We start from the raw sequence: 12,525 nt of genomic DNA on the forward strand, positions 1-12,525 counted from the left end.
TGAGTTTTTGTGATTGTTCTGATAGTATATAAATCTTATACTTGGGGTTCTTTTTGACGAGGTTCTTCCTTTATTTTCATATATATACTTTTTCTTTTGTCATATACTTTTATCAGTCTTTTTGTTTGTCTGTTTTTGTTTGTATAATTCATCAATCTTACCTTGGGGCCCATTTGAGCTGAACCCTCTCTTTTATCTTACCTTTCTTTCCTGTCTCTCTCTCTTTTTTTTTTCTTTTTTCTCTCGTTTGGGTGGGGAACCCTGATTGCTCAGAAGCGTTACAGGGTGCACCTTGACTGCACAATGATCAATACATCCAGCTACATCCGTTCAGTCATCTCTCGACAAAATGACTAGGAGGAGGAATGCCCAACAGAAGAAAAATACAGAGGATGGGCCTACTGCAACAGAGCTAATGGCTATCAACATAGACAATATGTCGGAAAGAGAATTCAGGCTAACAATTATCCAAGCAATAGCTAGGTTGGAGAAAGCCATGGATGACCAAATGGAATTGATTAGGGCAGAACTGAAAGCGACCAGGGATGATGTTCACAATGTTAGGGCAAAGCTGAAAGCTACCAGGGATGAGCTTCATAATGCTCTCAATGAGTTCCAATCTAATCTAAATTCTCTCAAAGCTAGGGTAACTGAGACAGAAGATAGAATTAGTGATCTGGAGGACAAACGGATAGAGAGAAAGGATCAAGAGGAAGCCTGGAACAAACAGCTTAGAAACCACGAAAACAGAATCAGGGAAATAAATGATGCCATGAAACATTCCAACATCAGAATTCTCAGAATCCCTGAAGGGGAGGAGAAAGAAAGAATTCTAGAAATACAGTGGAACAAGTTCTTCATGAAAATTTTCCCAATCTCGTGAATGGAAGCAGTGCTCATGTACTAGAGGCCGAAAGGTCTCCACCCAAGATTATAGATTCAAAAAAAAAAAAAATTCAAGGCACCTGAGAGTCAAATTGAGGAATGATAATTGTAGGTATAATCTCTTGAAAGCCACTAGGACAAAGAGACTCCTTACTTACAGAGGAAGGCCCATCAGAATAACATCAGACCTGTCCACAGAGACCTGGCAAGCCAGAAAGGGCTGGCAAGATATATTCAGGGCACTAAATGAGAATAACATGCAGCCAAGAATACTTTATCCAGCAAGACTGACATTCAGAATGGATGGAGAGATAAAGAGTTTCCAAGACTGGCAAGGCTTAAAAGACTATGCAACCACCAAACCAACACTGCAGGAAATATTAAGGGGGGTTCTACAAAAGAGTAAAAATCCTAAAATAGCATTGAACAGAAATATAGAGACAATCTACAGAAAGAAAAACCTCAAAGGTAACACGATGTCGATAAAAACGTATCTATCAATAATCACTCTCAATGTGAATGCCCTAAATGCACTCATCAAATGACACAGGGTTGAAGATTGGATATAACGACAGGACACATCCATATGTTGACCATATGGATCTCACAGATATATATAGAACATTCCACCCTAAAAGAACAGAATATCCATTCATCTCAAGTGCACATGGAACCTTCTCAAGAACAGACCACATACTGGGTCACAAATCAGGACTCAACTGATACCAAAAGACTGAGATTATTCCCTGCATATTCTCAGATCACAATTATTTGAAAGTGGAGCTCAATCACAAGTAAAAGTTCAGAAGGAACACAAACACCTGGAAGCTAAAGACCACCTTGTTTAAGAATGCTTGGATCAACCAGGAGATTAAAGAAGTAAGGAGATTGAAGCTTGGACAACCAAGAGATCAAAGACGAACTGAAACAATTCATGGAAACCAATGAAAATGAAGACACTTCGGTCCAAAACCTATGGGATACAGCAAAGGCGGTCCTAAGGGGGAAATACATAGCCATCCAAGCCTCCCTCAAAAAAATTGAAAAATCCAGAATAAACCAGCTGTCTCTACACCTTAATGACTGGAGAATCAACAACAAATCAAACCAACTCCACACATAGGAAGGGAAATCATCAAGATTAGAGCTGAAATCAATGTGGTAGAAACCAAAGATACAGTAGAACGTATCAATGAAACTAGAAGTTGGTTTTTTGAAAGAATCAATAACATCGATAAGCCACTGGCCACACTAATCCAAAAGAAAAGAGAGAAAGCCCAAATACATAAAATTATTAATGAAAAAAGAGAGATCACAACTAACACCAAGGAAGTAGAAACAATCATCAGAGGTTATTATCAACAGTTATATGCCAATAAGCTAAGCAACCTAGATGAAATGGATGCATTCCTGGAAAACTATAAACTACCAAAATTGAACCAGGAAGAAATCAACAACCTGAATAGACCGATATCTAGTAACAAGATTAAAGCAGTGATCAAAAACCTCCCAAAAAACAAGAGCCCAGAACCTGGCGGATTCCCTGGGGAATATTACCAAACTTTCAAAGAAGAAATAACACCTATTCTCCTGAAGCTGTTTCAAAACATTGAAGCAGAAGGAAAACTTCCAGACTTTTTCTATGAAGCCAGCATTACCCTGATCCTCAAACGAGGCAAAGACCCTACCAAAAAGGAGAATTTTAGACCAATATCACTGATGAATATGGATGCTAAGATTCTCAACAAGATCCTAGCCAACAGTATCCAACAGCACTTTAAAAAGATTATCCACCATGATCAGGTGGGATTCATCCCTGGGCTACAAGGATGGTTCAACATTCGCAAATCAATCAATGTGATACAACAAATTAATAGGAGAAGAGAGAAAAACCACATGGTCCTCTCAATTGATGCAGAAAAAGCATTTGACAAAAATGCAGCATCCATTCCTGATTAAAATGCTTCAAGTATATGGATAGAGGTACATTCCTGAACTTCATGAAATCTATCTATGAAATACCCACAGCAAATATCATCCTCAATGGGAAAAAGCTTGCTGTCATAAAACAGACACATAGACCAGTGGAACAGAGTAGAGAACCCAGATATGGACTCTGAACTCTATGGTCAAATAATTGTCAACAAAATAGGAAAAAATATACAGTGGAAAAAATAGTCTCTTCAATAAATGGTGCTGGAAAAACTGGACAGTTATATGTAGAAGAATGAAACTTGACCATTCTCTTACACCGTACACGAAGATAAACTCAAAATGGATAAAAAACCTCAACGTGAGACAGGAATCCATCAATATCCTAGAGCAGAACATAGGCAGTAATTTCTTCAATATCAGCCACAGCAACTTCTTTCAAGATATGTCTCCAAAGGCAAAGGAAACAAAAGCGAAGATGAACTTTTAGGACTTCGTCAAGATCAAAAGCTTCTTCACAGCAAAGGAAACAGTCAAGAAAACAAAGAGGCAACCCACGGAATGGGAGAAGATATTTGCAAATGACAGTACAGACAGAAGGTTGATATCCAGGATCTATAAAGAACTCCTCAAACTCAACACACACAAAACAGACAATCATATCAACAAATGGACAGAAGATATGAACAGACACTTCTCCAATGAAGACATACAAATGGCTCTCAGACACATGAAAAAATGTTCATCATCATTAGCCATCAGGGAGATTCAAATTAAAACCACATTCAGATATCATCTTACACCAGTTAGAACGTCCAAAATTAGCATGACAGGCAACAACATGTGTTGGAGAGGATGTGGAGAAAGGGGAGCCCTCTACCACTGTTGGTGGGAATGAAAGTTGGTGAAGCCACTTTAGAAAACAATGTGGAGATTCCTCAAGAAATTAAAAATAGAATTCCCTCTGACCCTGCCATTGCACTCCTGGGTATTTACCTCAAAGATACAGATGTAGTGAAAAGAAGGGCCATCCCTACCCCAATGTTTATATCAGCAATGGCCACGGTCGCCAAACTGGAAAAAACCCAGATGCCCTTCAACGGATGAATGGATAAGGAAGATGTGGTTCATATACACTATGGAATATTATGCCTCCATCAGAAAGGATGAATACCCAACTTTTGTAACAACATGGACGGGACTGGAAGAGATTATGCTGAGTGAAATCAGTCAAGCAGAGAGAGTCAATTATCATGTGGTTTCACTTATTTGTGGAGCATAACAAAAAGCATGGAGGACAAGGGGTGATGGAGAGCAGAAGGGAGTTGAGGGAAATTGGAAGGGGAGGTGAACCATGAGATACTATGGACTCTGAAAAACAATCTAAGTGTTTTGAAGAGGGGGGGTGGGAGGTTGGGGGAACCAGGTGGTGGGTATTATAGAGGGCACGGATTGCATGGAGCACTGGGTGTGGTGCAAAAACAATGAATACTGTTACGCTGAAAAGAAATAGAAATAAATAAATAAGGAAAAAAAAACTATGTTGAAAGAAGTTGCTGTGGCTGATATCGAAGTGATTACTGCCTATGTTCTCCTCTAGGATTCTGATGGATTCATGCCTCACGTTGAGGTCTTTTATCCATTTTGAGTTTATCTTTGTGTACAGTGTAAGAGAATGGTCGAGTTTCATTCTTCTACTTATAGCTGTCCAGTTTTCCCAGCACCACTTATTGAAGAGACTGTCTTTTTTCCACTGTATATTTTTTCCTGTTTTGTCGAAGATTAATTGACCATAGAGTTGAGGGTCCATATCTGGGCTCTCTACTCTGTTCCACTGGTCTATGTGTCTGTTTTCATGCCAGTACCATGCTGTCTTGGTGATCACAGCTTTGTAATAAAGCATGAAATCAGGTAACGTGATGTCCCCAGCTTTATTTTTGTTTTCAACATTTCCTTAGCGATTCAGGGTCTCTTCTGATTCCATACAAATTTTTGGATTATTTGCTCCAGCTCTTTGAAGAATACCGGTGGAATTGTTATCGGAATGGCATTAAAAGTATAGATTGCTCCAGGCAGTATAGACATTTTAACAATGTTTATTCTTCCGATCCAAGAGCATGGAATGGTCTTCCATCTCTTTGTGTCTTCTTCAATTTCTTTCATGAGTGTTCTGTAGTTCCTCGAGTACAGATCCTTTACCTCTTTGGTTAGGTTTATTCCCAGGTATCTTATGGTTCTTGGTGCTATAGTAAATGGAATCGATTCTCTAATTTCCCTTTCTGTATTTTCATTGTTAGTGTATAAGAAAGCCACTGATTTCTGCACATTGACTTTGTATCCTGCCACGTTGCTGAATTGCTGTATGAGTTCTAGTAGTTTGGGGGTGGAGTCTTTTGGGTTTTCCATATAAAGGATCCTGTCATCTGCGAAGAGAGAGTTTGACTTCTTCATTACCAATTTGGATACCTTTTATTTCTCTTTGTTGTCCGATTGCTGTTGCTAGGACTTCTAATACTATGTTGAACAAGAGTGGTGAGAGTGGGCATCGTTGTCGTGTTCCTGATCTCAAAGGGAAGGCTGCAAGCTTTTTCCCATTGAGGATGATATTTACTGTGGGTCTTTCGTAGATAGATTTTATGAAGTTCAGGAATGTTCCCTCTATCCCTATACTTTGAAGTGTTTTAATCAGGAACGGATGCTGCATTTTTGTCAAATGCTTTTTCTGCATCAATTGAGAGGACCATGTGGTTTTTCTCTCTTCTCCTATTAATTTGTTGTATCACATTGATTGATTTGCGAATGTTGAACCATCCTTGTAGCCCAGGGATGAATCCCACCTGATCATGGTGGATAATCTTTTTAAAGTGCTGTTGGATACTGTTGGCTAGGATCTTGTTGAGAATCTTAGCATCCATATTCATCAGTGATTTTTGGTAGGGTCTTTGCCTCGTTTGAGGATCAGGGTAATGCTGGCTTCATAGAAAAAGTCTGGAAGTTTTCCTTCTGCTTTAATGTTTTGAAACAGCTTCAGGAGAATAGGTGTTATTTCTTCTTTGAAGGTCTGGTAGAATTCCCTGGGGAATCCGTCAGGTCCTGGGCTCTTGTTTTTTTGGAGGTTTTTGATCACTGCTTTAATCTTGTTACTAGATATCAGTCTATTCAGGTTGTCGATTTCTTCCTGGTTCAATTTTGGTAGTTTATAGTTTTCCAGGAATGCATCCATTTCATCTAGGCTGCTAAACTTATTGACATATAACTGTTGATCATAACTTCTGATGATTGTTTCTACTTCCTTGATGTTAGTTGTGATCTCTCCCTTTTCATTCGTAATTTTATGAATTTGTTTTTCTCTCTTTTCTTTTGGATTAGTGTGGGCAGTGATTTATTGATCTTATTGATTCTTTCCAAAAACCAGCTTCTAGTTTTATTGATACGTTCTACTGTATCTCTGGTTTCTACCTCATTGATCTCAGCTCTAATCTTGATGATTTCCCTTCCTATGTGTGGAGTTGGTTTGATTTGTTGTTGATTCTCCAGTTCTTTAAGGTGTAGAGACAGCTGGTTTATTCTGGATTTTTCAATTTTTTTGAGGGAGGCTTGGATGGCTATGTATTTACCCCTTAGGACCGCCTTTGCTGTATCCCATAGGTTTTGGGCTTAAGTGTCTTCATTGTCATTGGTTTCCATGAATTGTTTCAGTTCTTCTTTGATCTCCTGGTTGATCCAAGCATTCTTTTTTTTTTTTTTTTTAAATATTTATTTATTTGACAGAGAGATCACAAGTAGGCAGAGAGGCAGGCAGAGAGAGAGGGGGAAGCAGGCTCCCTGCTGAGCAGAGAGCCCGATGCGGGGCTCGATCCCAGGACTCTGGGATCATGACCTGAGCTGAAGGCAGAGGCTTTTTTTTTTTTAATTTTATTTATTTATTTGAGAGAGAGACAGTGAGAGAGAGCATGAGCGAGGAGAAGGTCAGAGGGAGAAGCAGACTCCCCATGGAGCTGGGAGCCCGATGCGGGACTCGATCCCGGGACTCCGGGATCATGACCTGAGCCGAAGGCAGTCGTCCAACCAACTGAGCCACCCAGGCGTCCCTGATCCAAGCATTCTTAAGCAAGGTGGTCTTTAGCTTCCAGGTGTTGAGTTCCTTCGGAACTTTTCCTTATGATTGTGCTCCTGTTTCAAAGCATTGTGATCTGAGAATATGCAGGGAATTATCTCAGTCTTTTGGTATCGGTTGAGTCCTGATTTGTGACCCAGTATGTGGTCTATTCTGGAGAAGGTTCCATGTGCACTTGAGAAGAATGAGTATTCTGTTGTTTTAGGGTGGAATGTTCTGTATATATCTATGAGGTCCAAGATGGAAAAAAAAAAACTAATGAAGTACTGTATGGTGACTAACATAACATTACAAAATTATTTAAATCCACATAGATAGAGATATACAGAACTAAAGTGAATCATCATGTAAGTGTAAAACACAAAACTATAAAAAGAAAAGAAAACATGGGAGAAAATCTTTGTAATTTGTGCTACTGGTAACATGACATAAGTGAAAAGATTTTACTGTTTAAATCACCTCATTCAATAATTTTCTTTTTTCTTAAACCAGGTTACTGGATTTTATGCTATAAATGTGCCTGGCTTTACAAAATATATTTTAAATGAACTAAAAAATAGAAAGACTTACGCCTTTACAAAGTCATTTCTTATGGCATGTAAATTCGGCAAATATAAGAAACAGTTAAACCCCCTGTGTGGCCCTTATCATTTGATTTTCTATCCCTTATTGACCCACCCACAGCCTTCCCATATTGAATTATCCATAGATTGACATTGTGAATACAGATGCAAAATATGTAAAAACATTAATAATGTTCAACAAATAAAAGTGAAACAAGGCAGGGGAAATGTTGTAGTCGCTTCATTACCTGTTTGAAATATATTTCACAAGTTCTATTTTGTCCCAGTTAAGAATCATGACTAAAAATTCTCCATTCCCCTTCAAGGACAGTTCACTAAGTCCAACCCTTTCCCTTATCTGGATCTAACCCTCCTAAATTACTACACTTATTGTCAAGTGCCAAATATCCAGAGGCATCCACTTCTTCCATGGGCCCACAGAATTATTTACAATACCCATGAAACCCATGAAATTTAACTAACCACTCAGCCTGCCACATAGAAGCTGCTTTTCTACAGTTCCAGTTTGCTGCTACCATTTCTCCAGGGTCAATACCCTGGGCAGCCCTCTGTAGCCACCTTTTCACTTTTGGAGTTTTAAGTAAAAAAGAATTCTGTCTTTCATCTATCCAGTTATCATTGTGTTGTGCTATCCTCAGAGCCTGCCAAATATTAAAACACTGTTGGAAAGGGGACAACAATAATTCTAAACAAAATCTATAGAAAAAAATATTTAACTTGATTTTAAAAATTAAAATGGGCTAGTCAGCAGTCTAATATATATTTTTTTCTTTATTTTTTTCTTTTTTAATTTTTTTTTTGCTGAACTTCTTTTTAGCCCCTTTCTTCTCCCCACAATTTGGGGTCCCTTCTGATTTGGTTAAACCTAATTTTCCTGGGGTCCTTGCCACCCTTTTAGTATTTTATTCACTCCTTCATATATTCTTATCTGAATAAAATGACAAGGAAGAAAAACTCACCCCCCCCAAAAAAGAACAAGAGGCAGTACCAAAGGCTAGGGACCTAATCAATATGGACATTGGTAATATGTCAGATCTAGAGCTCAGAATGACGAGCCTCAAGGTGCTAGCCAGGCTCAAAGAAGACATGGAAGATATTAGAGAAACCCTGTCTGGAGAAATAAAAGCCATTTCTGGAGAAATAAAAGAATTAAAATCTAACCAAGTTGAAATAAAAAAAGCTATTAATGAGGTGCAATCAAATATGGAGGCTCTCACTACTAGGATAAATGAGGAAGAAGAGAGAATTAGTGATATAGAAGACCAAATGACAGGGAATAAAGAAGCTGAGCAAAAGAGAGACAAACAACTACTGGACCATGAGGGGAGAATTTGAGAGATAAGTGGTACCATAAGACGAAACAACATTAGAATAATTGGGATTCCAGAAGAAGAAGAAAGAGAGAGGGGAGCAGAAGGTACATTGGAAAGAATTATTGCAGAGAATTAACCTAATATGGGAAGGGGAACAAGCATCAAAATGCAGGAAGTGCAGAGAATCCCCCTCAAACTCAATAAGAATAGATCCACAACCCGTCATCTAATAGTAAAATTAACAAGTCTTAGTGACAAAGAGAAAATCCTGAAAGCAGCCCGGTACAAGAAGTCTGTAACATACAATGGTAGAAATATCAGAGGGGTAGCAGACTTATCCACAGAGACCCAGCAGGCCAGAAGGATCTGGCAAGATATATTAGGAGCACTAAACGAGAAAAACATGCAACCAAGAATACTATATCCAGCTAGGCTATCATTGAAAATAGAAGGAGAGAGAAAAAGCTTCCAGGACAAACAAAATCTGAAAGAATTTATAAACACCAAACCAGCTCTACAGGAAATATTGAAAGGGGTCCTCTAAGCAAAGAGAGAGCCTAAAAGTAGTAGACCAGAAAGGACTAGAAAGTAACAGAGACAATATACAGTAATAGTCACCTTATAGGCAATACAATGGAACTAAATTCATCTCTCAATAGTTACCCTGAATGTAAATGGGCTAAATGCCCCAATAAAAAGACACAGGGTCTCAGAATGGATAAAAAAAACAAAACCCATCAACATGCTGTCTACAAGAAACTCATTTAGATGCAAAGACACCTCCAGATTTAAAGTGAGAGGCTGGAAGACAATTTACCATGCTAAGGGACATCAGAAGAAATCTGGGGTGGCAATCCTTATATCAGATCAATTAGATTTTAAGCCAAAGACTATAATAAGAGATGAGGAAGGACACTATATCATACTCAAAGGGTCTGCCCAACAAGAAGATCTAACAATTTTAAATATCTATGCCCCTAACATGGGAGCAGCCAACTATATAAACCGATTAATAACAAAATCAAAGAAACACATCAAAAAATAATACAACAATAGTAGGGGACGTTAACACACCACTCACTGAAATGGACAGATGATCGAAGCAAAAGATCAACAAGGAAATAAAGGTTCTAAATGACACACTGGACAAGATGGATATCACAGATACATTCAGAGCATTCCATCTCAAAGCAACAGAATACACATTCTTCTCTAGGAAACATGGAATATTCTCCAGAATTGATCACATCCTGAGTCATAAATCAGGTCTCAACCAGTATCAAGAGATTGGGATCATTCCCTACATATTTCCAGACCACAATGCTCTGAAGCTAGAATTCAATCACAAGAGGAAATTTGGAAAGAACCCAAATACATGGAGAATAAAGAACATCCTTCTAAAGATTGAATGGGTCAATCAGGAAAATAAGATGAATTGAAAAACTTCATGGAAACAAATGATAATGAAAACACAACTGCTCAAAATATGTGGGACACAGCAAAGGCAGTCCTGAGAGGAAAACATATAGTGATACAAGCCTTTCTCAAGAAACAAGAAAGGTCTCAAATACACAACCTAGCCCTACATCTAAAGTAGCTGGAGAAAGAACAACAAAGAAAACCTAAAGCCAGCAGGAGAAGAGAAATAATAAAGATCAGAGAAGAAATCAATGAAATAGAAATCAAAAAGCAATAGAGCAAATAAATGAAACTAGGAGCTGGCTCTTCAAAAGAATTAATAAGATTGATAAACCCCTGGCCAGACTTATCAAAAAGAAAAGAGAAAGGACCCAAATAAATAAAATCATGAATGAAAGAGGAGAGATCATAACCAAGACCAAAGAAATACAATTATAAGAACATATTATAAGCAACTATATGCCAGCAAATTTGACAATCAGGAAGAAATGGATGCATTTCTAGAGACATATAAACTACCAAAACTGAGCCAGGAAGAAATGGAAAAGCTAAGAAGACTTATAACAAGTAAGGAGATTGAAGTAGTCATCAAAAATCCTAACAAAAAAGAGCCCAGGTCCAGACAGCTTGCCAGGGGAATCCTACCAAACATTTAAAGAAGAATAAATTCCTATTCTCCTGAAACTGTTCCAAAAAATAGAAATGAAAGGGAAACTTCCAAACTCATTTTATGAGGCCAGGATCACCTTGATCCGCAAACCAGACAAGGATCCCATCAAAAAGAAGAATTACAGACCAATATCCTTGATGAACACAGATGTGAAAATTCTCACCAAAATACTAGCCAATAGGATCCAACAGTACATTAAAAGGATAATTCACAACGACCAAATGGGATTTATTCCAGGGCTACAAGGTTGGTTCAACATCCTCGAATCAACCAATCTGGTACAATACATCAATAAAAGAAAGAACAAGAACCATATGATATTCTCAATAGATGCTGAAAAAGTATTTGACAAAGTACTTCCTGATCAAAACTCCTTCCTTCCTGATCAAAATTCTTTAAAGTGTAGGGATAGAGAGCACAAGCCTCAATATCATCAAAGCCATCTATGAAAAACTCATAGGAAATATCATTCTCAATGGAACAAAACAGAGCTTTTCTGCTAAGGTCATGAACACAGCAGGGATGTCCATTATCACCAATACTATTCAACATGGTGCTAGAAGTCCTAGCCTCAGCCATCAGACAACAAAAGAAATTAAAGGCATCCTAATTTGCAAAGAAGAGGTCAAATTCTCTCTCTTTGCAGATGATACAATACTTTATGTGGAAAACCCAAAAGACTCCCCTACAAATCTGCTAGAACTTTTACAGGAATTCGGTAAAGTGTCAGGATATAAAACCAATGCACAGAAATCAGTTGCATTTCTCTACACCAAAAACAAGACAGAAGAAAGAGAAATTAGGAAGCCAATCCCATTTACAATTGCACCCAAAACCATAAGATACCTAAGAATAAACCTAACTAAAGAGGCAAAGAATCTGTACTCAGAAAACTATGAAGTACTCATGAAAGAAATTGAGGAAGACACAAGAAATGGAAAGATGTTCCATGCTCCTGGATTGGAAGAAAAAATATTGTGAAAATGTCTGTGCTACCTAAAGCAATCTACACGTTTAATGCAATCCCTATCAAAATGCCATCCATTTTTTTTTTCAAAGAAATGAAGCAAATAATTCTAAAATTTATATGGACCCAGAATAGACCCCAAATAACCAGAGGAATGTTGAAAAAGAAAGCCAAAGTTGATGGCATCACAATTCCAGACTTCAAGCTCTATTACAAAGTTGTCATCACCAAGACAGTATGGTACTGGCACAAAACCAGACACACAGATCAATGGAAGACAATAGAAAGACCAGAAATAACACCCAAAGAACAAATAATCCAATCAAGAAATGGGCAGAGGACATGAACAGACATTTCTGCAAAGAAGACATCCAGATGGCCAACAGACACATGGAAAAGTGCTCCATAGCACTCGGCATCAGGGAAATACAAATCAAAACCACAATGAGATATCACCTCACACCAGTCAGAATGGCTAAAATCAACAAGTCAGGAAATGACAGATGCTGGCGAGGATGCGGAGAAAGGGGAACCCTCCTACACTGTTGGTGGGAATGCAAGCTGGTGCAGCCACTCTGGAAAACAGCATGGAGGTTCCTCAAAATGTTGAAAATAGAACTGCCCTATGACCCAGCAAT

Source organism: Mustela lutreola, chromosome X, assembly GCF_030435805.1.
Source record: "Mustela lutreola isolate mMusLut2 chromosome X, mMusLut2.pri, whole genome shotgun sequence".
Lineage (NCBI taxonomy): Eukaryota > Metazoa > Chordata > Mammalia > Carnivora > Mustelidae > Mustela > Mustela lutreola.